This window comes from Pleurodeles waltl, chromosome 10, assembly GCF_031143425.1.
Source record: "Pleurodeles waltl isolate 20211129_DDA chromosome 10, aPleWal1.hap1.20221129, whole genome shotgun sequence".
Taxonomy (NCBI): domain Eukaryota; kingdom Metazoa; phylum Chordata; class Amphibia; order Caudata; family Salamandridae; genus Pleurodeles; species Pleurodeles waltl.
This window is the reverse complement of record NC_090449.1, coordinates 262,561,699-262,586,485: the sequence shown is the minus strand read 5'-3', so window position 1 is coordinate 262,586,485 and position 24,787 is coordinate 262,561,699. Positions and strand designations below refer to the sequence as shown.

The 24,787-nt window shown below is 47.7% G+C and overlaps 1 protein-coding gene across 2 annotated transcripts in view; it reads right to left on the bottom strand.

The window, feature by feature from the left end:
* Window positions 1-24,787, bottom strand: part of LOC138260744 (hemoglobin subunit beta-like) — a 154,585-nt gene that overhangs the window by 63,501 nt on the left and 66,297 nt on the right. The window lies entirely within an intron of this gene.

Here is a 24,787-nt window from a genome sequence, read left to right as displayed (position 1 = left end):
AGGAGGAGCAAGTCTTGGCAATCATGCATCCTGAGGGCCTACCAGGAGAAGGAGGAGGACTGGACTCTGGTAAGTCAACTACATACTACTATCCCCCCCCTACCTGCATGCCAATACATACCCCCTCACTCTCACTCCCATCACTCCACCACTTCCCACACACCCCGCCATCACATCTCACTCATCCCAATGCCAAGCCCTGCATGCTCTAACAATGCATGGACACCCCCCAAAGACCTGCATGGACACCTATCACCACTGCATGCATACCAGAGACAATCACATAGCCCACCAAATAACAACTCACACAAGGCAAAGCTGCCAGGGCAAAAACAACCATAGAGGGCAACACACCCGTGCACAATATGTCACGTGCAGAAACAATAACACTGCATTTACATCCCCACAGGTAACCCAGTCAATGTCACTGGCGAAGAGGTGCCAGCAACATCGAGCCCCCCCCCCCCAGAAGAGGCCCACAGTGATGACAGCAGCTCTGGTCGCCTGGATCTGGATGACCAACCTGGCCCATCAGGGATCTCCGGACAGTCAGTTACCCAGGCACACTCTCACACCACCACAGAGCCTCCCCCCTCAGGAAACACCACCACAGCACCCACCCAGTGGGCCCATACCTCTGTCCCCAGGACACGTCAATCAGTAGTGTGTCCACCACTACAGGGACCCCAGGCCACCCCACAAACATGGGACGATCAGGGACCTGGGGTCAGTGGCAGTGGGCACATGGTTCAGGGGACAGAGGCACAGGACAACAGAGAAGCTGAGAGGACTGCTCTGCGACAGGGGGGGACAGACCGAGGGAACCGACCCTCCAGGAGGCACTCACCACAATTCTGGGAGCATACCAACTTTCCCAGGATGCGCTGGGCCAGATCCTGCACAAGTTGTAGGAGAACATGCGGCTGCAGGAGGGACAGTACCTGGGGATCAGGAAGGACTTGAAGGACATCAACACCACCCTGGTCTCCATTGCAGGGGTGCTGGCAGACATGGCCAACACTATGAGGGCGGAACAGCCCTCCACCTCTGCTGCCGCTAGTGGACAGGAGGCCCCGCCACAGGAACAACAGGCCACCAGCAACCCTCCCCCTGCAGAAGGAGAACCACCCCACAAATGTTCCCTGCGATCAAGGCAGAAGCCAGAGACTATTGCCAAAACCCCTGCCAGGAAATAACACTCTCCTGATTGTCACCCTCGTGTCCCACTCTGTCACCCTGTCCACCTTGAACTGCCATTGCTCCCCTTCCTATGCACCCTTGGCCAAGGCACCTGTGATACAAATAGACTGAACTCTAACCTGGACTTTCCTCCATCATCACCCCAGCCCACTGCTCTTGCCCCTCTACTTCTTAGTACTTAAATAAACACCCTTTGAAAAAATACAAGTATGGAGTATGTCAAATGATTCAAGTATGTATTCGTTTAACAAGGTTTAAACATTGCAATTCAACTGTTTACATTGGAAAGCCCTGTAGTTGGCTGCACTGAACACACCAGGAGCAATAGTGGGGAACCAACATCTGCAAAAAGAGATGCCAAAGGGTACAGTGAGTGGGCAGAGAAGGAGGAATGCACAGTCTGCCAGTGACAATGTCACACATCAAACTGTCAATTATATGTGTTTCAACACTGTCTTACCTGTGTCCCATTGGAAGTATTGATGAATAATTGCACTTCTGTTGTACTCATCCTCATCCTCTGCCTCCTCATCTTCACTGTCCACAGGAACCAGTGCTGCCACACAGCCATCTCCAGCCTTCTCCAACTGCAGAAAAGGCACCTGGCGATGCAAGGCAAAGTTGTGCAAAATACAGCATGCCATGATGATCTGGCAGACCTTCTTGGGTGAGTAGCACAGGGATCCACCTGTTAGATGAGGCACCGAAACCTGGCCTTTAGGAGGCCAAAGGTCCTCTCTATAATTCTTCTTGTTCGCCCATGTGCCTCATTGTAACGTTCCTCTGCCCTTGTCTTAGCATTCCTCACACGGGTCAGTAGCCATGAGAGGATGGGGTACCCACAGTCACCTACAAATATCGAGGGACAACTATTAGGCACACACTAACCTTTAGGGCCCACACTGTGGTGAATCCTAGTTTGTTTTAGCGGGATAACAGGAGTTAGCTTAGCCGTAGGCTTGTAAACTCGTGCCCCCGTCACCCAGTGACTTTTAACCTACTTAGCTTGCTCTGTCTTAAATCATTTAATTATTTATTTCCTTTAAAATGGTGGGCTTGTTTATAGTTAGGCCACTTGTTATGGGTTCTATTATCAGTGTCACTGCGTCAAGGCGTCAAGATCAAGCACAAAAGACAAACATACAGTAGGCATTCACACTTAGGGATTTTCCCTCTCTATACTTTCGAGGGATTGTTGATATTAATTGCCGTCCCAAGCATGCCTGTTATCTATTGTTATGAATAACACTTATGTCAGGGGACCTTGTAAATCTGTATAAATACAACACACTTTTAGACAGATAATCAGAGGGATTCCGACCAGAGGGCATCGCCACCATCGCTGATACCGATGCTAAAGTCATCTTGACGCTGATCCAGTCTTCGTGTCCCTGCGGAGTCTGAGATAGAGACCTCATTCCAAGGTAACGAGGGTTGGGGGCTCCTCTCATGGACACGGCTTTGGCAGATTAGGTTTGAGGAACCCAGCTCTCCTTTTATAAGTAGGAGGTTAGACATATTCTCCCTAGGGTATTAGGGCTTATTCCATTACTTTTACATATACATATATTTCTTTCATATTTTGCATAATGGTGGGGGTCTTTATAACAATGACTCTCCTCTTCACAATACTGTTGCTTGGTATATTCATTATCCTAATCATTGCAGTTCATGCAACTTATCGCAAATTGAAGTTATGTTAAATAAAAACTATTATAACTTCACTGCATCTGTGTTATTGCCTTTGTTTGTATGAGACCTAATAAATCTGTGAGAAAAGGGTAATTTCCGTTTAACCACGACAACCCTGAGAGATCTTACTTTGAGTCCATGCGTAAGCGACTGCTACAAATCACCTTTTACTATTGTGTTTCTGGTGAGGTACTGCTAGTAAAGCCGGTAAGGTTTGGACAACAGTTACAACTAGTTGTAGGAAGGAACTTAGTCACCTACAAACGAAAGTACTGTCATCCTGAGATTAGCAGTCTTGCTCAGAGCAAGAGTCCAAACTACGACATGGCGCCACCAACGATGGTGTTTAGGCACTAATTTACGGATACCCTGACTATCACTGTCTCACAGACAGCAGGTACCCTCAGTACCATTATACGGAGACGTCCGTGGTCTTTGGGAAAATCCTCCTCAGCCGAACAGGTAACCCCTAATTAGGCTGTAGGTTGTTCGAGCTCGAACTAATACAAAAGGAAAAACTTCCCCTGTTTTTGGTGTTCCGTTTATATAACAAAAATATGGCTAATACCATAGACATTCCTGCAAATGCTAGACATGCACTTACACAACATTTAATAGCGCATGGCCTTACAGAACAGGGCGGGTATGTTACGCTGATAATAGAGGCAACTGAAGCATACCAGACAGAAACATTTTACTGTTGGGTCTCCTTTCCTGAGGCTGACCAAAGAATGCACACCTTTCACACATATGACATTGCGGACGTTCCAGTAAGATATGAAGCATACCAGTATCATGAAATATCGCTCACATATCTAGAGCATCAGAACTGGTTTGAAGGCGCCCTACCACATGTACTACGATGAGTGAGGTTAGGTCCTTTAAGTAATGAAGGGCCTACATGGCCCATGTTTGCCACATATACACCTCACCCAGGCATACAGACTATGCCGCTCGCAGATTTACGAATATTATATAATGAATTGGTGGCATTATATAGACGACTAGTTCAGTTCGTAATGCGAACATTGAACACTACACCAGCGCGTCCAGCACCGCCAGTTGCTGGAGGATATCAATTGGCTACTGGGATTAATCCACAAACAGTACATACCATCATGGGTAAAGTGCCCTCAGAACGGGAAAAAATACCGTTCTGGATTGCTCAGAAAACAAATCAGCTAGAAGCTGTGTTCCCCCATACGGGGCCACAGGAAAAACATAGATTGCTCACTATGTGCTTGCCGTTTGGGATGGTTCCCTCGGTGGATGATTGTGCCACTTGGGGTACAGTCTTCGCTGCCGTTTATACTACCACACATGGGACGCCTACACTTGCCAATTTACCGGAAGTGTTAAAACAAATACAAAATGAGCATGGGGCTGCACCGGCCCTGGATCTGGGGATGAAATTAATGCGTAACTTTGACGCTGTCTCCTCGATAATATTAAGTAATACTAAAGGGGAAGCAGTAGCGCTGGCAATACGCCAACGTCTCCGAGAAACTCCTCATGTGGAACAGGAGAGGCAGCTTCCGAAAAAATATCAGATACCTATACTAGTATAGGACGGGATGGATTGGGGGCCAAGCCTAAAAAATTGGACATACCAAGTACCACCCATAAGGAAGGTTCAAAGCAAGCACAAGAGGGCTCTAAGAAGCGCTGGGACAAACAAAAAGATTTCAAAGACAGGAGAAATAAAAGAGCTGATTCTCCACATCCGGAGTACTCCGAAAGGAGGTATAATCTCAGAAATAGGGATAACATTAGAACTCCTGACAGATATACTGATTCACGTCCTTCTCGTTCCTTTCAGGACGCACCGGATAGACGTAGCGAGAGAGGGGGCCGTCAAGATCGACGTCCGGAATACGTGAAAGAAAAGAAAGACTCACCGCAGTCTACCATTAAAAAAGAAGAAAAGACTGTTCAACAAAAGCCACAATTTAAAAAGAAGAAAGTGGCAGCACTGACTATTCAAAATGCCAGTAATATTGAGAACGCTGTTGAGGAACAAGAGGTGCGCAGTGACTCTGTTGGACAGCGCGGCAGAGGTCACGATATGTCGCCAGAGTCTGAAAGATCATTTGGATGCGACAGCAACTAGCAATTACATTGCAGTTGAAACGGCGGATGGCCGCGTTCTCCCGTCCGATCGGGTTTATGATTTAACAATTCAGATAGAGGGAGACGTGGAACGAATTATTAGTGTAATATTCTGGGATGAGCTAACAAGTGATATCCTGTTGGCCGAGAGAGATTGGCCACCTGATCATGTCCGTAAGCTCCCGCATGGGGAAGATGTCATTTTGCCTTCTTTCTCCGATCTTGTTCCAGAGGCTGACAAACAAGTTTATGCGGCTGAATGGGCTTTAGCGCAGGGACCTGCATTGTACCGCAATCATGTAGGTTGGGACAAGGACTCTCCTTGCCATGTTATTCCCGTCCGATCTACACCACACCCGCAGCCGCAATACCCTGTTAAACATGAAGCGAAAGCTCCGGTGACGGAGATACTGTCGCAACTTGAATACCAGGGAGTAATAGAACCGAGTACATCGGCAATGAATAATCCGCTATTTCCCGTTGCGAAACCTGATCATTCATATAGAATAGTGGTGGATTACCGACACTTGAATAGTCATACACGTACATTTGCTATACAAAATTCGCACAGCACAGCACTGATTAATAATATAGTGCGTAAAAAATACAAAACTACTTTAGATATCTTGAATGGATTTTTCTGCCAGAATTTAGCACAGGAAAGTAGGGATTTAAGTGCATTCTCCTTTGGCTCCCAGAACGCTTTTGTAGTTTACCACAAGGCTATAAAAATAGCCCAGGGTGGTTTTCGGCCCGTGTAACATCAATATTGCAGGGGCTAGATCACGAGGCATTGTCGTATGTAGACGATATCTATCTCACAGATGATACCCTTGACATTCATCTTGCGATGGTCGATCGGATAATTGTGGGATTTGCTGCCTTCGGATATAAATTTAATTTTAGGAAAAGCAAGATAGCTTATCTTAGTGTATTGTTCCTGGGATATGAACTGTCACATGAGGGAAAGAGCCTGGCCCCGCACTTTCTAGAAAAATGTGCTCAGCTACAGCCTCCAAACACGCTTAAGAAATTACAGTCATTATTGGGTTTCTTTAATTTTGGCAGAACATACATTCCAGATTATGCTGAACGCATCAAACCACTATATGACCTGATACAACCAAATTTTTCTAGCAGGCGATGGACAATTGAACATACACACATCCTGAGGGATATTCAACGTGACATGCTGGAAGCTAGACACTTATACACACGTGATAACAAGACAAACTTGGTCATCAGAGTAATAGCTGGTGCCCTTGGACTTACATATGTCACCTTTAATGAGGGTGGCACAGTGCCTATTGCATACAAATCACATTTATACTCCAATGCAGGGAAACGTTTTGCTCCTACTGAAAAAATTCTGACAGCAGTTCAGATGGCCGTCATAAAGGAGAGACCGCTTGCCCAGGGGAAACACATAATTGTTGTCTCCCCAGTGCCGGCCTTGGAGGCTGTCACTAAAGCAAGCGTTCCAAACGCTAAAGCATTACATCCACGCTAGATTCAATGGGCAACGTCTCTGACCGCCACTGATGTTGATTATGTGTTTGATCCAAGACTTCAGACACAAGAATTTCTCCAGTATGAACAGGAGTACCCCGCTCCCATACATATATTGCCAATTGACAGTTATGATACGATCATTTATACTGATGGTTCGGCACAACCGGCTGTGGGTACTAAACATCAATACTCAGCAGCTTGCGCAGCTGTGTGCGGGACAATGGAAGACGGCGTTTTCCATCCTCATAATACCTACAATCAGACCTTAGGGGACTGCACAGCCCAGTTGGCCGAGCTTAAGGCTCTACTTCTAGCGCTCGAACATTCAGAGCCAGGAACACTGACATTAATTGTCTGTGATTCATATTACTGCGTCCAGTCGTACAATGAATACCTCAATCATTGGAAACTGAACGAGTTTAGGGATTCTAAGGGGAACACCATATGTTGTGGGGAAGGGTGGCTGATCTTAAGGATAAGCTGCCATGTGTCCATGTAGTTCATACATTGGGGCACCAGCGTTTAGGAATACATGTTGCCGGTAATACATTGGCTGATGAGGCGGCCAAAGCAACAGTAGCTACGGCTTCTGTAGCTGCAGTGACTCGTTCTCGGACGAGATTGGATAATGAAATATTGCTTGCCGTTAAAGCATCGGCTGCAGGCAAGACCCTTCCGAAAGGATACCCTGCGAACTATACCTATCATATCAGTGCACAGAATGTTGCTTTTGCAACCAATCCTGATGTTGGTGATCGAGTGATCCCAAATGAAGACCAAAGATTGGAGCTGATTACAGCTGCACATGAGGGTGTCGCTTCTGCACATGCTGGTATACAGGCCACTATCACCATTTTACAACAACGATACTGGTGGCCTGGTCTATGCAGACGGACTAAACAATATGTCCTTTGCTGTGACATTTGTCAGCAAATTAAGGGTTCTAATATCAAACGCCCTCCGCAGACATCTCTCTTAGTGTCAGACAAGCCACTTCATTGTGTGTACCTGGATCATTGTGGTCCCTTACAACCTGATGGTGCATACAAATACATTTTAGTGGCTGTTGATTCCTGTTCTAGATTCCTGTGGTATGGCCACAGCGGTCGGCTGACGCCCGGACTGTTATAAAAGATTTGCTGATCTTTATCGGTACATATGCGGTTGCAGCATTCCATTCGGACCAGGGCCCTGCATTTGCCTCTAAGGCTTTCAGGGACACCATGGGAACGATGGGTGTTGAACTCCATTACTCCTCACCATACCATCCCGAGGGAAATTCGGTCGTGGAGAGGCGGAATCGTGATCTAAAGTAGTCCTTAACAGCTCGGGTTTTAGGTTCGGGCCGCAGTTGGTTACATCACCTATATGGGGTCCAGAGAGCACTGAATAATCTGCCAAGACGGTCCTTGGGGGGTAAGTCTCCATATGAGGTTCTCTTTGGGACACCTATGTATGTCCCCGATCTTGATACCCCTGGTATGGTGGCAGCAGAAACACCATTTGACATAAAAGAACGTCTCGCTGTTTTACAGGAGCTTCAACAATTCCGTGATGCTAAATCATCTGCAACTGCTGCCACCTTGGGAATAAGGGACTTGGCGAAAACTTCGACTGGCTGGATTCCTAACGTTGGGGATCTGGTTCGTGAGAAGATCGCTGTGAAAAAAGAGTTTGGTCCGTCATACAGAGCACCTGTACCGGTCTTGGGAATAAAAGGCACCAGGACTGTCATCCTTCCACCATTATCTGGTTCTAGATCCAACAGGTTCATCTCCATTGATGACATCAAATTACACCATGTGGCCAATTCTTCACAGTAGACCAGGAGGTCCTTTGGGTAGTTCCCGATCCCCTCTCACTACCCAACAGGACATCCCTCTACACAGTAGGATGACTATCGCTACTACTGATTATGCAACTATGTCAGCTGCTGTTCCGGACACTTCCTCGACCATGGGCAGGGCAGAAAATGAACTTTTGTTGGTTCCAGTAAAAACTTCGGAGAACTCCCCGATTCAGGATTTGGCTGTGTTTTACACGAACACTTCTACCACTGATAACGTTGTCTATCAAGAACTTCCGACACCAGTGGATGGGAATTCGATGGGTCCTGTATTTACGGAGACTTCCTCTGGCTATTTTGTAGATATTGATGATTTTTCTTCTGATTCATCCTCAACTGTGACTAACACACTTTCGAGAGGTTGCAAATTCTATCGATGGCTTCAAAAGAACTATTTGATATATCCTTGGAACTATCTCTGGTTCTGTTTGACATTTATTGCATTATTTTTTTGGATTGGTTTTGTGACTATTTTCTTTTTACTAATTAATGGTCACTATATCGCTGACCGCTCCTCTGTGGAGCCTGTTGATGTAATTTTGACACCACACCATTCATCACATAAGGTCCGACGTGATTTGTCCCCTGTCAATATTACAGCTATTCCGATTCCTGATGGAATTGTATGGGACAAAGTTCAGTTCGATATATACGGGCCCACAGAGATAATTCAATTACCATACGTGTTCAAAATTTCTATGTCTGATGTTATTACACCTAATGTTGTTTCTGATGATTGGGATGTCCAAACGGTTGATTCGATGCTGACTGAAATGAGGGACTACTCTGCTTTTGGAAGTGATGATGTATATGATTACTCAATGAACTATGGGGAAATGTTCTGCTATAACAATTGGGGACATCACTACCTACACCGTGCAACTAGATATAGGACTCTCTTTAACTACACCCAATGGGAACACTGCTCTACACCGCAGGTGGGGAGTCCAAAGTTTTACAGTGACAAATTCACATACTTTTCTGGGCATGATACAAAGAATGCTGAATCGTATTATTTTAAATTACCTCCAGCGCACTTTAGAAAACTTTTGCTAACAGATACAAAATTGATTTATTCGGATCCCTTTGTTTCCCGACTATCGATTGAGGGTTACGAATATTGGAAGAACACTATCGATTTGAAGAGTGTATGGGGAACACAAGATTGGCAAATACAGGGTAGGGAGGCTTTGTTTCGCGCTTGCTTAATTCCTGTGCAAATGATTTTTTTAAATGATACTGTAGAACAGACATCATGTCTGGGGTTAGCAAAAATTAAAGATCTAAACACGCCCAATATCCCTACTCCGACAAAATTTAGAGATTGGCAAAAATTTCTTAATATTTCAGAGGATAAGCTAGATGCATTGGTTAAGGCTGGTGCTTATAATTCTTCACTTTCCCGTCCCGGGGGATGGTTGATATGGCCCACCGACACTGATGAATGTCAGAAATGTTTTTTGAACTCGTCAGGGTTTTTTTCCATTCATAGGCCAGACCCTTGCTTTCTATCAGGTCAACATAGTGGTATAATAACAACATACAGTGTGGGTAAGCTGTGCCAGCAATGGGTGCAGTCAAACACATTAACAGCGGTGAAACATCACTTGAACACTCTTTCTGACAGCATAGATCTACAAGATTTCCTGTTAGGTCCTAAGAAACAACGTTCAAAACGGTTTTTATATGCTATGTATAATGAAATTTGGAAACTTTCTCAAATTGAGGCTGCTGCACGTTTAAGGCAACTTGATAAGGAAAATTTTGAAAAAACATTGGCTGTTGTCGACAATGGCATGAACACGCTATCGAATCGGATTTATTCACTGTCGAATATAGTGTCATCTGCTATTGATATCACTCAGACTGATTTATCTCGGTTATATCATGGGCAAACGCAGCTGCGCTCCATCATGCAGCTGGGTTGGGCATTACAGACACTGAGAAGTGGCCACATTCCATGGAAATATATTAATGGGAGTGAACTGTTCGTTGCTTTTAATTTTTCCAGGGAACAGGAGACAATGGCTAAAAGGGAGGCTCGTTTCACCTTGCTTCAAGTGGAGAAATTAGATAAGTTGCCCTTCACGGTTGCAGAAAGTCCTTCAACTATTTGACTCTTGCACGGCATAATTAATTTACCGTTTTCGACCTTTCGTTTCACAAGCTGCCTAAAACATCTTGCAGTGGGACGGTATGAACGGCTAGGAGATAGCTTTATTAAGGAAGAGTGGGAGTTGCCCTTTGAGTATCGATGTCTGAACGGTGAACAGGAGGTCTTTCCTAGCGGAAGTGAATGTGAGACTACTGTTCGTCATTCCATGATATGCAAACAGGTGTCTCTTCACGGTCTCTGCAATGCGGGGGTCGCAAATTTGGCCTGTTTTCTGAAGGGTACTCCCGTCCCCTTGATTCGTTCAGTGTTTCATGTACTTTCCAATGGAAGTTATGTTCTACTGAGCGATGACAGCTGTTGCGGCTTACGACCTGGAATTGCCTACGCAATCTCAGTCACGAAGGTCGTTACGTGTTGTGGCCATGTTTTGTTTCCCCCCACACGAGAGATACAAGTATCAGAAATGTGGCCCCACATTGATACTATTAATGTGAACTATGACAAGTTGAGCAGACTGAAGGCGCTATTGTTTCAAAAACAGGTCGCCTTGACATCCGCAAAAGAGACGTATGCTCTCCAGATTGCGAGATCATCAGCCGAGATACAATCCCTTTTAAATACCGATTTCCCCAAACACTTTGGAGAGTTGGTATCCAGAATATTCAATGCTTCAAGCACTACTGGGATTGTTCATTTCTTTAAGGCTGTTGGGTCTGGTTTTATGTCCATCTTCCAGACTGTTTTCGGAGTCATCCCATCAGCCATCCATTCTCTCTTTTCCAGTGTGTTTGGTGGCTTTCCAATTATTTTGGCTTTAATTGGCGGACTACTACTGCTATTTTTTCTGATTCGCGGTGGTTGTTTTTTTCCAGCGACACAGAGCAATGGAGCCATTCCCGTCAACACCGTTGTGCCATGAACGCATGGTTCGGATCTTCGGTACACCTTTGCTGGTGGAACTAGAATTTGACTGGTCATTGTCATTCCGGCCTCTACTATGGTGTGTACAACCGGTGTTCCGCTGCATATGGTGTCTCTTTGAACATCTGCCTATGGTCTGTCTTGCTGTAGCACCTACATCTCCTGTGGACCAAGAACTGCTGATGTCCCGATGAGGGTTCATACACGGTCATGCCCCTTGAGACTACGGTTGCTCCGCGAGGCCACCTATGAGCCATCTGTTATACAATCTAACATGGATGAGAACGCTGCAGCGGGTGTCGATACACCAATGAATATGGCTCACTTTTGCTCTGTGGATCCGTTTGTCCGTCCAGCTCTCAATTTCACATCAGACGATGTTGACTCTTTTTTAAGATCGTTGAATGGTGACTTCGATGACATTCTTCAAGATCCTGCGTATAGCACATAACTTGATCAAATTTGCTTACCAGTTCCCGGTTCCAAAAATTTGCAATTATATTAAACGTTTGATTTATTTGTCATGGTTGATATTAAAATATCTATTTTTTAACTGGCTTTTTTAGTTCAGTAGCATTTTTTTTTTTTTTTTAGCATTTTGGATTTTTTTTTCCCTTCATCATACCTGTTACGGCAATGGGGAGGGTGTGGTGAATCCTAGTTTGTTTTAGCGGGATAACAGGAGTTAGCTTAGCCGTAGGCTTGTAAACTCGTGCCCCCGTCACCCAGTGACTTTTAACCTACTTAGCTTGCTCTGTCTTAAATCATTTAATTATTTATTTCCTTTAAAATGACGGGCTTGTTTATAGTTAGGCCACTTGTTATGGGTTCTATTATCAGTGTCACTGCGCCAAGGCGTCAAGATCAAGCACAAAAGACAAACATACAGTAGGCATTCACACTTAGGGATTTTCCCTCTCTATACTTTCGAGGGATTGTTGATATTAATTGCCGTCCCAAGCATGCCTGTTATCTATTGTTATGAATAACACTTATGTCAGGGGACCTTGTAAATCTGTATAAATACAACACACTTTTAGACAGATAATCAGAGGGATTCCGACCAGAGGGCATCGCCACCATCGCTGATACCGATGCTAAAGTCATCTTGACGCTGATCCAGTCTTCGTGTCCCTGCGGAGTCTGAGATAGAGACCTCATTCCAAGGTAACGAGGGTTGGGGGCTCCTCTCATGGACACGGCTTTGGCAGATTAGGTTTGAAGAACCCAGCTCTCCTTTTATAAGTAGGAGGTTAGACATATTCTCCTTAGGGTATTAGGGCTTATTTCATTACTTTTACATATACATATATTTCTTTCATGTATTGCATAATGGTGGGGGTCTTTATAACAATGACTCTCCTCTTCACAATACTGTTGCTTGGTATATTCATTATCCTAATCATTGCAGTTCATGCAACTTATCGCAAATTGCAGTTATGTTAAATAAAAACTATTATAACTTCACTGCATCTGTGTTATTGCCTTTGTTTGTATGAGACCTAATAAATCTGTGAGAAAAGGGTAATTTCCGTTTAACCACGACAACCCTGAGAGATCTTACTTTGAGTCCATGCGTAAGCGACTGCTACAAATCACCTTTTACTATTGTGTTTCTGGTGAGGTACTGCTAGTAAAGCCGGTAAGGTTTGGACAACAGTTACAACTAGTTGTAGGAAGGAACTTAGTCACCTACAAACAAAAGTACTGTCATACTGAGATTAGCAGTCTTGCTCAGAGCAAGAGTCCAAACTACGACAACACCATATCTATATACCAACATATACTCGGTGGGAACTAGGGCTCACCTATTAGCCACACCCTGTGCCTCTGGAGTTGGGCCATCACATTTGGGATGCTGCTATTCCTCAGGATAAAGGCATCATGCACAGACCCAGGATACTTTGCATTGACGTGGGAGATGTACTGGTCCACCAGGCACACCATCTGCACATTCATGGAGTGAAAACGTTTTCGATTTCTGAAGACCTGTTCATTTCGCCGGGGGGGACAAATGCTATATGTGTTCCATCAATAGCCCCTATAATGTTGGGGATACGTCCCATTGCATAGAAATCAGCTTTCACTGTGGCCAAATCCTCCACCTGGGGGAAATCGATGTAGCTGCACATGAGTTTAATCAGGGCAGACAACACTCTGGTCAGCACTATTGAGAACATTAGCTGAGACATTCCTACTTCCAAGCCCACTGTCACTTGGAAGGAGCCAGTTGCCAGGAAATGGAGCACTGATAGCACTTGCACAAGAGGGGGGATCCTGGTGAGGTGACGGATAGCAGAGATTAGGCCAGGCTCCAATTGGGCTACACAGCTCGTTGATTGTGGCCCTGTCTAGTCTATAGGTGAGGATAATGTGCCTGTCCTCCATTGTTGCCAAGTCCATCAGGGGTCTGTACATGAAGGGATGTCTCCATTTCCTATTCATCCGCAGAGGTTGCAATCTATGAGTCAAAAAGTGAGCAGCTGGTCATTATCTCTACATTCCAACCACTACAGTTTAATGCATGTTGTGATTGTAACAGTATTTTGTTGAAGATGACCAAATGGTGCATTTGTGTACTGTGACGCAGTTTGGATCCATGGCCCGCCCACACCCCTGAAATGGTGTCTGCCCGTCCTGTATGGAGGGAAAAGTGGAAATGAGGTAATTCCGCTGACATTGTGCACCGTTGTGGGAGGAGGTCGAGGACCGCCGTGCAACTCCTCATTGGATAACATTGGGCTCTATGGGGTACAGTGGCCAATGGTGATGCACACCGGCGGTGACGGTACACACTGCTGCGGACATGACCACCATTTTCCATCTGTTCACTCACTTGCTACCTGACCTTCAACAGAAGAGGACCTACACTGCATGTGCTGCTGTGACCTGTGTCTGGAACCAATCATGGTTCATTTCACTGGGGAAAGGGCCCCTGCCTTCACCTCAGTGGAGTTGGAGAGACTGGTGGATGGGGTCCTATCCTAGTACTGACTGGTGTATGGGCCTCCAGACCAATAGGTGAGTACACCATGATTACGATGCATGGGGCATGAACGCATGGAGTGCTGTGTGTGAAGGCCTCGTGTAGGGGGGGGTTGGTGGATGGGCCCTGGGCAGCGTGAAGCATGTATAGTGGGCCATGTCTGTGCTAATGGGGATGGGTAGGGGCATGGTGGGTCATGAGTGTAACAGGCAGGACGGTCGGATTATTCCTGTGTCTATTTCCCTGCAGGTCAGCACCCATCAAAAGAAGGGTATATGGCATGCCATCGCCAAGGACATGTGGACCCTAGGGGTCTATGGCTGGCGGAGCACCCACTGTCGGAAATGGTGGGAGGACCTGAGACGCTGGGGATGGCCTCCCAACGAGGAAGGGGTGCCCGTCGAACCATGACCCCCCTGGTGGCCTGCATACTGGTGGTGGCCTATCCGAAGCTAGATGGGCGTTTGGGGGCATCACAGCAGCCACAAGGGGGTGACTACAGTGCCCATCATTACAACTTATGTCTGATGGGGTGGTATCCGGGTGGGGGGGGGTGTGCCCTGTCGGTGCCCCTAGCCCAGGCAAGGCATTGCAGGGTAGGTCCCATGTTGGGAAGGGTTCTGATGTGAAATTACTCCCACCAAGCTAGTAGGCATCCACTACTGGACAGGGGTCTGTGGGTCTCAGGTATGCTGCAATTTGCGTTAGGTGTCCCTATCCAGTGTGTAGGGCTGTTCCCTGTATGTGATTGTGTTGTATCCTTTGTCTCCCCCCCTTTTTGTTCTGTCGCCCTGTCCTTATATGCATTTACATCATCTGGCGGAGGAGCAGGGGCACCCCCTACAGAGGGAGTTGCATCTCACAGGACCCAGGAGGCCGAATTCACCAACGGTGACAGCACCAGTGGGACGGAGGGCGAGGGGAGCACCACGGCGGAGACAGGAGGGGACAGTTCGGACCCGAATACCTCCTCCGATGGAAGCTCCCTGGTGGTGGCGGACACCTCCGTACCCACCCCAGCCACAGGTACAGCCGCCACCCCCCATACCAGCACCGCCCTCCCAGCAGCCCCTCAGCGAGTTTCCCATGCCCACTCACCCAGGAGGGTGTGCATCTCCTTCGGCCCAGGCACCTCAGGCCCTGCCACAGTTAGCCCTGCTTCCCTCGGTGAGGAAGCTTTTGACCTCCTGCGATCCATCGCTGTTGGGCAGTCAACCATTGTGAATGTCATCCAGGGACTAGCTGCCCAAATCAAACAGACAAATGTATTCCTGGAGGGCATTCACACTGGCTTGGTGGCCCAACAGAGATCAATCCAGGCTCTGGCCTCCTCTCTGATGGCAGCCATTGTCCCTGTTTCCACCCTCCCCCTTCCAACTTCCTCTACCCAATCCCATTCCCTTCAACCACAACCTATCCCAAGCACACAGGCAGACGAGCATGCACCCAGGACAACACACAAGAGAGGACATGGCAAACACAAGCACCACACATCATCCCACAGACACTCTCACAAACACCACCCAGATGCAGACATATCAACATCCACTATTTCCACTGTGTCCCCTTCCTCCTCGTCCTCCATCTCCCTCCCAGTTGTGTCTCCACTCACACCTGCATGCACTACATCCTCATCCACTACCACCATCACCAGCACACCTATCAGAGCACATACCTCACTGGCAGTCACCACCCCCACATCCATGCACATGTCCCCTGTGTCCTCTCCCACTGTGTCTGTGCCCCCTCCTCCCAAAGTACACAAACACACACACTGAGACACCCAACAGCCATCCACCTCACAACAGCATCCAACCCATGCACCTGCACCCAAACACAGCAGACTGACACCTCCTAACACCACTCCCTCTTCCTCCACTCCCAAACCATCTCCCTCTTCTCACCCCAATGTCCCTAAGAAGCTCTCCCTTGCCAAGATTGACCTATTCCCTACCCCTCCCCCCGTCCCTCACATCAGGCCAGGGTGGTCAAAACCCAGGCAAGCACCTCAGCCACTCAGTCCACGGGCACGGTAGTGTCCCCAACTACTACAGGTGGGAAGGGATCGCAGCCACCAGCCAGCCAGACGGACAGGGTACCAGCCCCAAATGCGTCAAGGAAGGGCAAGGAGGCAGCCCCAGCTGCAGAACAGAAGGGCAAGGAGGCAGCCCCAGCTGCAGGCAGGAGGGAAAAGGGGTCTGCAACAGCAGGCAGTAGAGACAAGGGACCTGGTGCTGGGGCTCAGTCGGATCCCCCACCACCAACCATAGTGGTGCAGCCATCCGAGGCTGCAGGGGATGGGCTGGAGCCTCCCACCACCACCACCCGCGCTGCCACCAGCACCGCCACTAGCACCGCCACCAGCAGCAGCAACCCCAGTGGGCAGCCGTCCGGAGCTGAAGGGGAAGGGCTGGAGCCTCCCCCACCACTGCCAGCACTTCTGCCAGCAGCAGCAGCCCCAGTGGGCAGCCGTCTGAGGCTGCAGGGGAAGGGCTGGAGCCTCCCTCACCACTGCCAGCACTGCCACCAGCAGCACTGCCAGTAGCAGCAGCCCCAGTGGGCAGCCATCTGAGGCTGCTGGAGAAGGGCTGGAGCCCCCCCACCACTGCCAGCACCGCCATTTGCAGCACCACTGCAACTGCTGAGCATCCGTCACCACCGGCGGACAGTGTGTAGTCCTGCGTCCATGGGCTGTTGTGCGGCCTGGCCCCTGCAAATCTTGTGGGTCTGACACCCAGGTGAAAGAATGTGACCTTGCCCTCTCCAATATCTGCATCACTGGGCACAATGCCCCCTCCAGAACCAGTGGAGAAGCCATCCACTCACCCCATCCTCCCCAGGATGAAGCTCACTGGGCACAATGCCCCCTCCAGAACCAGCGGAGAAGCCATCCACTCACCCCATCCTCCCCAGGATGAAGCTCACTGGGCACAAAGCCCCCTCCAGAACCAGTGGAGAAGCCTTCCACTCACCCCATCCTCCCCAGGATGAAGCTCATTAGGCACAATGCCCCCTCCAGAACCAGTGGAGAAGCCATCCACTCACCCCCTCCTTCCCAGGATGAAGATCACAGGGCATGTTGTCCCCTCCAGAGCCAGTTGGCAAGTCACCCAGGTGAAAGACTGTGACCTTGCCCTCTCCAATATCTGCATCACTGGGCACAATGCCCCCTCCAGAACCAGTGGAGAAGCCATCCACTCACCCCATCTTCCCCAGGATGAAGCTCACTGGGCACAATGCCCCCTCCAGAACCAGCAGAGAAGCCATCCACTCACCCCATCCTCCCCAGGATGAAGCTCACTTGGCACAATGCCCCCTCCAGAACCAGTGGAGAACCATCCACTCACCCCATCCTCCCCAGGATGAAGCTCATTAGGCACAATGCCCCCTCCAGAACCAGTGGAGAAGCCATCCACTCACCCCTCCTTCCCAGGATGAAGATCACAGGGCATGTTGTCCCCTCCAGAGCCAGTGGGCAAGTCACCCACTTGAGAGACTGTGGCCTTGCACTCCCTAGGCTCAAGCACCAGCAATGTTGCCCCCTCCAGAGCCAGTGGACAAGACACCCACTGAGAGACTGTGGCCTTGCACTCCCTAGGATCAAGCACAGGGCATGTTGCCCCCTCCAGAGCCAGTGGGCTAGTCACCTACTTGAGAGACTGTGGCCTTGCACTCCCCAGGACTGAGTAATGGGCATGTTGCCCCCTCAATGACCAGTGGCGTTGTACCATCATCCGGCTGAGGTGCCCCCCGTTCCCCGTCCCCCTGAGGTGCCTGGCAATTTTCAACCTGATGCCCCTGCAGTGTTCTCTCCGTGTTGTTGCAGGAGTAAAGTGGGGCCTTGGACTATGTGATTTGGCCCTGTGGCCCACGGACATTGAGTACTGGGCAGTGTCCCTACATTTGTAAATATGTATATACTGTATTTATCGCCATTTCTGCCCCCCTTGGGGGCAGATTGGCCTTATTTTTAGGCCGATCTGCCCCCAAGGGGGGCAGAAAGCCACTAGACACCAGGGATTTTATTGTTGTTGTTTTTTTTTTTGTGTTGGGGGGTGGCCCCTTGGGCAAGGGTCGCCCCCAGGGGCCCATATGTATTATTGGGTAGTTCTGCCCCCCTTGGGGGCAGATAGGCCTATTTTTTTAGGCCTTTCTGCCCCCAAGGGGGGCAAAATCCCCATAACGCCAGGGATACTATATGTGTGCTTGTGTGTGCTTTGTGTGGGGGTGTGGCCCCTTGGACAAGGGTCGCCCCCCCAAAGGCTGCAATGTAATCTGGGCAATTTCTGCCCAACCCCCCCCCCCCCCCCCCCCTTGGGGTAGATTGGCCTATTTTTTTTTAGGCCCATCTTCCCCCAAGCAGAGAACACTAGACACAAGGGAAAAGTAAAAAATGGTTGGTGGCGGAGTGTTTGTCAACTGGCGAAGTATTTGCTTTTATGATAATAACAGTTTTTCTCCTTTTTGTTCTAGTTCAATGCTTTTGCTGACTTTGCTGTGGCTCTGTTGCAGTTTTGGCAGTAGTGGTCCTGCGGTTTGCGTAGTTGCATGTTTTAGGTAAGTAAATAAATTTACTCAAAGTGAGTATTGTTGCCATGCATGAATGACATGTTTGTAGGTGGTGTACTGAATGCAGGATTGTGTGTGAAATTTTCCTTAGATGTATGCACAATGATTATTGTTGTCTTATGTCTAATTTGCTTTTTTTTTTTCTCTTTTTAGTGGGATATCATTGGTGATTGCTGTGGCTGTGCAGAGTAGTTGCTGGTGAGTCAAGCTTTTTCAGGCAAGTGAGCAGTATAGTTTTTGAGTTTATAACTCTTAGAAGAGTTGAAAAAGTTCTTGGGTTTAACTTTTTTGATGGGGCTGATAAGGAAGCTATCACTGTCTTCATATTGGTCTACTAGTCCCTTGATGGCAACTGCTATATTTCCTGCCATCATGAGTCGTAACCGGTATGAGCTTCTTCTTCGGATGTTGCATTTTGTAGATAATGCTTTAGCCTTGCCACGAGATCATCCTGATTCTGACCGTCTTTTTAAGATTAGACCTGTCCTTGATCATTTGGTAGATCGGTTTTCAGAGATCTATGTTCCAGGGAAAGAAATATCTGTAGATGAGTCTTTGGTCCTGTTCAAGGGTCGTTTGGTTTTTAGGCAGTACATTCCTAGCAAGAGGGCACGGTATGGAATTAAATTGTATATGCTGTCAAAAAGTAAGACAGGATATGTTTAAAATTTCCGGGTCTACACTGGTAGGGATTCCAATATTGGTGGTTGTCCACCCACTTTTGGAGTTAGTGAGAAAATTGTGTGGGAACTTAGTAGACAACTGTTTAACAAAGGTCACCATTTATATGTAGATAACTTCTATACTGGAGTTCGGTTGTTCAAGGAGTTGTTCAGAGTGGACAATGTTGCTTGTGGCACAATCCGCTCTAATCGGAAAGGCTATCTAAGAGAGCTTGTCTGTAAAAAACTTGAGAAGGGACAGTGCAGTGCCTTGCGGAATGATGAGCTGCTAGCTCTGAAATTTGTAGACAAGAGAGATGTATACATGCTAAGCACCATCCATGATGAGAGTACTTCACCTGTGGCTGTTTGGGGTCAGGTTGCCGAAGTGCGCCTTAGACTATAATAAGCACATGGGTGGTGTTGATAGAGTAGATCAGAGGTTAGAACCTTACACTGCTGCTCATAAGTCTTATGTGTGGTATAAGAAATTAGTGGTTCACTTGTTCCACTTGGCAACTTTTAATGCTTTTGTTGTGTTCAGGGATAGTTCTCCAGAGTCAAGGATGACATTTGTGAAAATTCAGGAGTCTATCATAGCTAGCCTTGTTGTGCTGGAACTGGCAAGAGTTCCTAGAGAAGCAGTGGTGGAGGATGTGGCTAGATTGAAAGATCGTCACTTTGCTGAGCACATTCCTCCCACGGGCAAAAAAAACTTTCCTGCTAAGAGATGTAGAGTCTGTGCTCGAAGAGGTATCAGGAAGGAGACTAGGATGTACTGCCCTGATTGTCCTTCAAAGCCTGGGCTGTGTGTGGGTGGCTGTTTCAGGAGCTACCTCACACAGAAGAATTGTTGGGAAATTCCGTGAGTGTAAACTGCTGTTTTATATTTTTATATGTTCGGTTTCACGGTTGTCATTAGTCATGTATTCAGTTAGAGCTTTTGTGTTTGTAGTTTTGTACTTATTTATGATTAGTGATTTCTTTGTTGTTGAAATAAAAATAAAAGGGATGGTATGTGTGGGGTGGCGCTTGGCTGGTGGTGTGCGTGGGGTGGCGCTTGGCTGGCGGTGTGGTTGGGGTGGCGCTTGGCTGGCGGTGTGGGTGGGGTGGCGCTTGGCTGGCGGTGTGGGTGGGTGGGGTGGCGCTTGGCTGGCGGTGTGGGTGGGGTGGCGCTTGGCTGGCGGTGTGGGTGGGTGGGGTGGCACTTGGCTGGCGGTGTACGTGGGGCTTGGCTGGTGGTGTGGGTGGGGTAGCGCTTGGCTGGCGGTGCCAGCCAAACGCCAGTCCACACACTCATCAGCTGGTGTGATTGCTGTATCAGGCATTTGGGCATATGAAAGTGATGGGCCCTTGACTGACGCTGTCTGTGGATGCGAGTCTTGTAATGTGCTGGGCCCGTGGCTGGCGGCGTGAATGGTCTTGTGCATGTCATGTCTGAAAGGTGTGTGAATGGACTGTAAAGCGGTTGGTGCCTTGTAGTGGCTTTACAGCTCAGGAGCTGTGAGTCATTGGTTCAGTTTTTTGGCCTTTCAGTTATTACCAGTGCATTTCACTTTTGTGAAATCTCTTGTTAATAAAATTTGATCTACTGAACCATCACTCACCCTCGTGCCAAATCCAACCAGTATGTGTGGTACAAATGACAAAACCTGCTCCGCTGTAATCAGGCGTCGCAGCACACTTGAGACACGCTAGGTGTCTCAGGTGGGATCCCGATGATGAAGCATGCCACCAACTTGGTTGGTGGGTGAGGGGCCTTTTTCACATAACCTAAGTGCGTTTCTTTTCACAATTTTAGTGTTTGGCACATCACAGACGTATGTGGACACATCAAAATTATATATTACAAAACTACCTGTGTTTGGTTGGGAGGGGCCACCTGTGTTTTTGGTCCTGGGTGCGGTCTCCATCTAGGGAAACCTACCAAACCCAGACATTTTTTTAAACTAGACACCCCAAGGAGTGCAGGGAGATGTGGCTTGCGTGGATCCCCCAACATTTTCTTACCCAGACGCCTCTGCAAACCGTAAAAATGTGCTTAAAAAAGCATATTTTCCTGACTTTTGTTTGTACGATCACCACTCCAGCACAAAATTCCTACTCCCCAGTGTTCCCCTCAGTCTCCCAAGTAAAATGACACCTCACTTATGTGAGTCCCCAAAGCAGAGTCAGTCTAAAGATGTATAAAAGAATATGTCCTTATAAACTCGCTGTGCTATCCCCTCTATCTATACAAGTTTTGGGCCTTATTCTGTTGCAGGCACCTGGCCCACCCACACAAGTAAGGTATCATTTTTACCGGGAGACTTGGGGGAATGCTGGGTGGAAGGAAATTTGTGGCTCCTCTCAGATTCCAGAACTTTCTGCCACTAAAATGTGAGGAAAACGTGTTTCTTTAGCCACATTTTGAGGTTTGCAAAGGATTCTGGGTAACAGAACCTAGTCAGAGCCCCACAAGTCACCCCATCTTGGATTCCCCTAGGTCTCTAGTTTTAAAAAATGCACAGGTTTGGAAGGTTTCCCTAGGGGCCGGCTGAGCTAGAGGCCAAAATCCACAGGTAGGCACTGTTTTCTATGAAAAAATGTGATGTGTCCATGTTGTGTTTTGGGCCATTTCCTGTTGCGGGCGCTGGGCCTACCCACACAAGTGAGGTACCATTTTTATCGGAAGACTTGGGGGAACGCTGGATGGAAGGAAATTTGTGTCTCCTCTCAGATTCCAGAACTTTCTGTCACCATAATGTGAGGAAAATGTGTTTTTTTGCCACATTTTGAGGTTTGCAAAGGATCCTGGGTAGCAGAACCTGGTCAGAGCCCCACAAGTCACCCCATCTTGGATTCCCCTAGGTCTCTAGTTTTCAAAAATGCAGGTTTGGTAGGTTTCCCTAGGTGCTGGCTGAGCTAGAGGCCAAAATCTACAGGTAGGCACTTTGCAAAAAACACCTCTGTTTTCTTTCAAAAAATGGGATGTGTCCACGTTGTGTTTTGGGGCGTTTCCTGTCGCGGGCGCTAGGCCTACCCACACAAGTGAGGTATCATTTTTATCGGGAGACTTGGGGGAATGCTGGGTTGAAGGAAATTTGTGTCTCCTCTCAGATTCCAGAACTTTCTGTCACAAAAAAGTGAGGAAAATGTGTTTTTTTAGCCAAATATTGAGGTTTGCAAAGGATTCTGGGTAACAGAACCTGGTCAGAACCCCACAAGTCACCCCATCTTGGATTCCCCTAGGTCTCTAGTTTTCAAAAATGCACAGGTTTGGTAGGTTTCCCTAGGTGCTGGCTGAGCTAGAGGCCAAAATCTACAGGTAGGCACTTTGCAAAAAACACCTCTGTTTTCTTTCAAAAAATGGGATGTGTCCACGTTGTGTTTTGGGGCGTTTCCTGTCGCGGGCACTAGGCCTACCCACACAAGTGAGGTATCATTTTTATCGGGAGACTTGGGGGAACGCTGGGTGGAAGGAAATTTGTGCCTCCTCTCAGATTCGAGAACTTTCTGTCACAGAAAAGTGAGGAACATGTGTTTTTTTAGCCAAATTTTGAGGTTTGCAAAGGATTCTGGGTACCAGAACCTGGTCAGAGCCCCACAAGTCACCCCATCTTGGATTCCCCTAGGTCTCTAGTTTTAAAAAATGCACAGGTTTTGTAGGTTTCCCTAGGTGCCGGCTGAGCTAGAGGCCAAAATCCACAGGTACGCACTTTGCAAAAAACACCTCTGTTTTCTTTCAAAAAATGGGATGTGTCCACGTTGTGTTTTGGGGCATTTCCTGTTGCGGGCGCTAGGCCTACCCACACAAGTGAAGTATCATTTTTATCGGGAGACTTGGAGGAACGCTGGGTGGAAGTAAATTTGTGGCTCCTCTCAGATTCCAGAACTTTCTGTCACCAAAATGTGAGGAAAATGTGTTTTTTTAGCCAAATTTTGAGGTTTGCAAAGGATTCTGGGTAACAGAACCTGGTCAGAACCCCACAAGTCACCCCATCTTGGATTACCCTACGTCTCTAGTTTTAAAAAATGCACAGGTTTGGTAGGGCTCCCTAGGTGCCAGCTGAGCTAGAGGTCAAAATCTACAGGTAGGCACTTTGCAAAAAACACCTCAGTTTTCTTTCAAAAAATGGGATGTGTCCACATTGTGTTTTGGGGCGTTTCCTGTCGCGGGCACTAGGCCTACCCACACAAGTGAGGTATCATTTTTATAGGGAGACCTGGGGGAACGCTGGGTGGAAGGAAATTTGTGCCTCCTCCCAGATTCCGGAACTTTCTGTCACAGAAATGTGAGGAACATGTGTTTTTTTAGCCAAATTTTGAGGTTTGCAAAGGATTCTGGGTAACAGAACCTGGTCAGAGCCCCACAAGTCACCTCATCTTGGATTCCTCTAGGTCTCTAGTTTTCAAAAATGCACAGGTTTGGTAGGTTTCCCTAGGTGCCGGCTGAGCTAGAGGCCAAAATCTACAGGTAGGCACTTTGCAAAAAACACCTCTGTTTTCTTTCAAAAAATGGGATGTGTCCACGTTGTGTTTTGGGCCGTTTCCTGTTGCGGGCGCTAGGCCAACCCACACAAGTGAGGTATCATTTTCATCGGGAGACTTGGGGGAACGCTGGGTGGAAGGACATTTGTGGCTCCTCTCAGATTCCAGAACTTTCTGTCACCGAAATGTGAGGAAAATTTGTTTTTTTAGCCACATTTTGATGTTTGCAAAGGATTCTGGGTAACAGAACCTGGTCAGAACCCCACAAGTCACCCCAGCTTGGATTCCCCTAGGTCTCTAGTTTTAAAAAATGCACAGGTTTGGTAGGTTTCCCTAGGTGCCGTCTGAGCTAGAGGCCAAAATCTACAGGTAGGCACTTTGCAAAAAACACCTCTGTTTTCTTTAAAAAAATGTGATGTGTCCACGTTGTGTTTTGGGGCGTTTCCTGTCACGGGCGCAAGGCCTACCCACATAAGTGAGGTATCATTTTTATCGGGAGACTTGGGGGAACGCTGGGTGGAAGGAAATTTGTGGCTCCTCTTTGATTCCAGGACTTTCTGTCACCAAAATTTGAGGAAAATTTGTTTTTTTTTGCCAAAGTTTGAGGTTTGCAAAGGATTCTGGGTAACAGAACCTGGTCAGAGCCCCACAAGTCACCCCATCTTGGATTCACCTAGGTCTCTAGTTTTCAAAAATGCACAGGT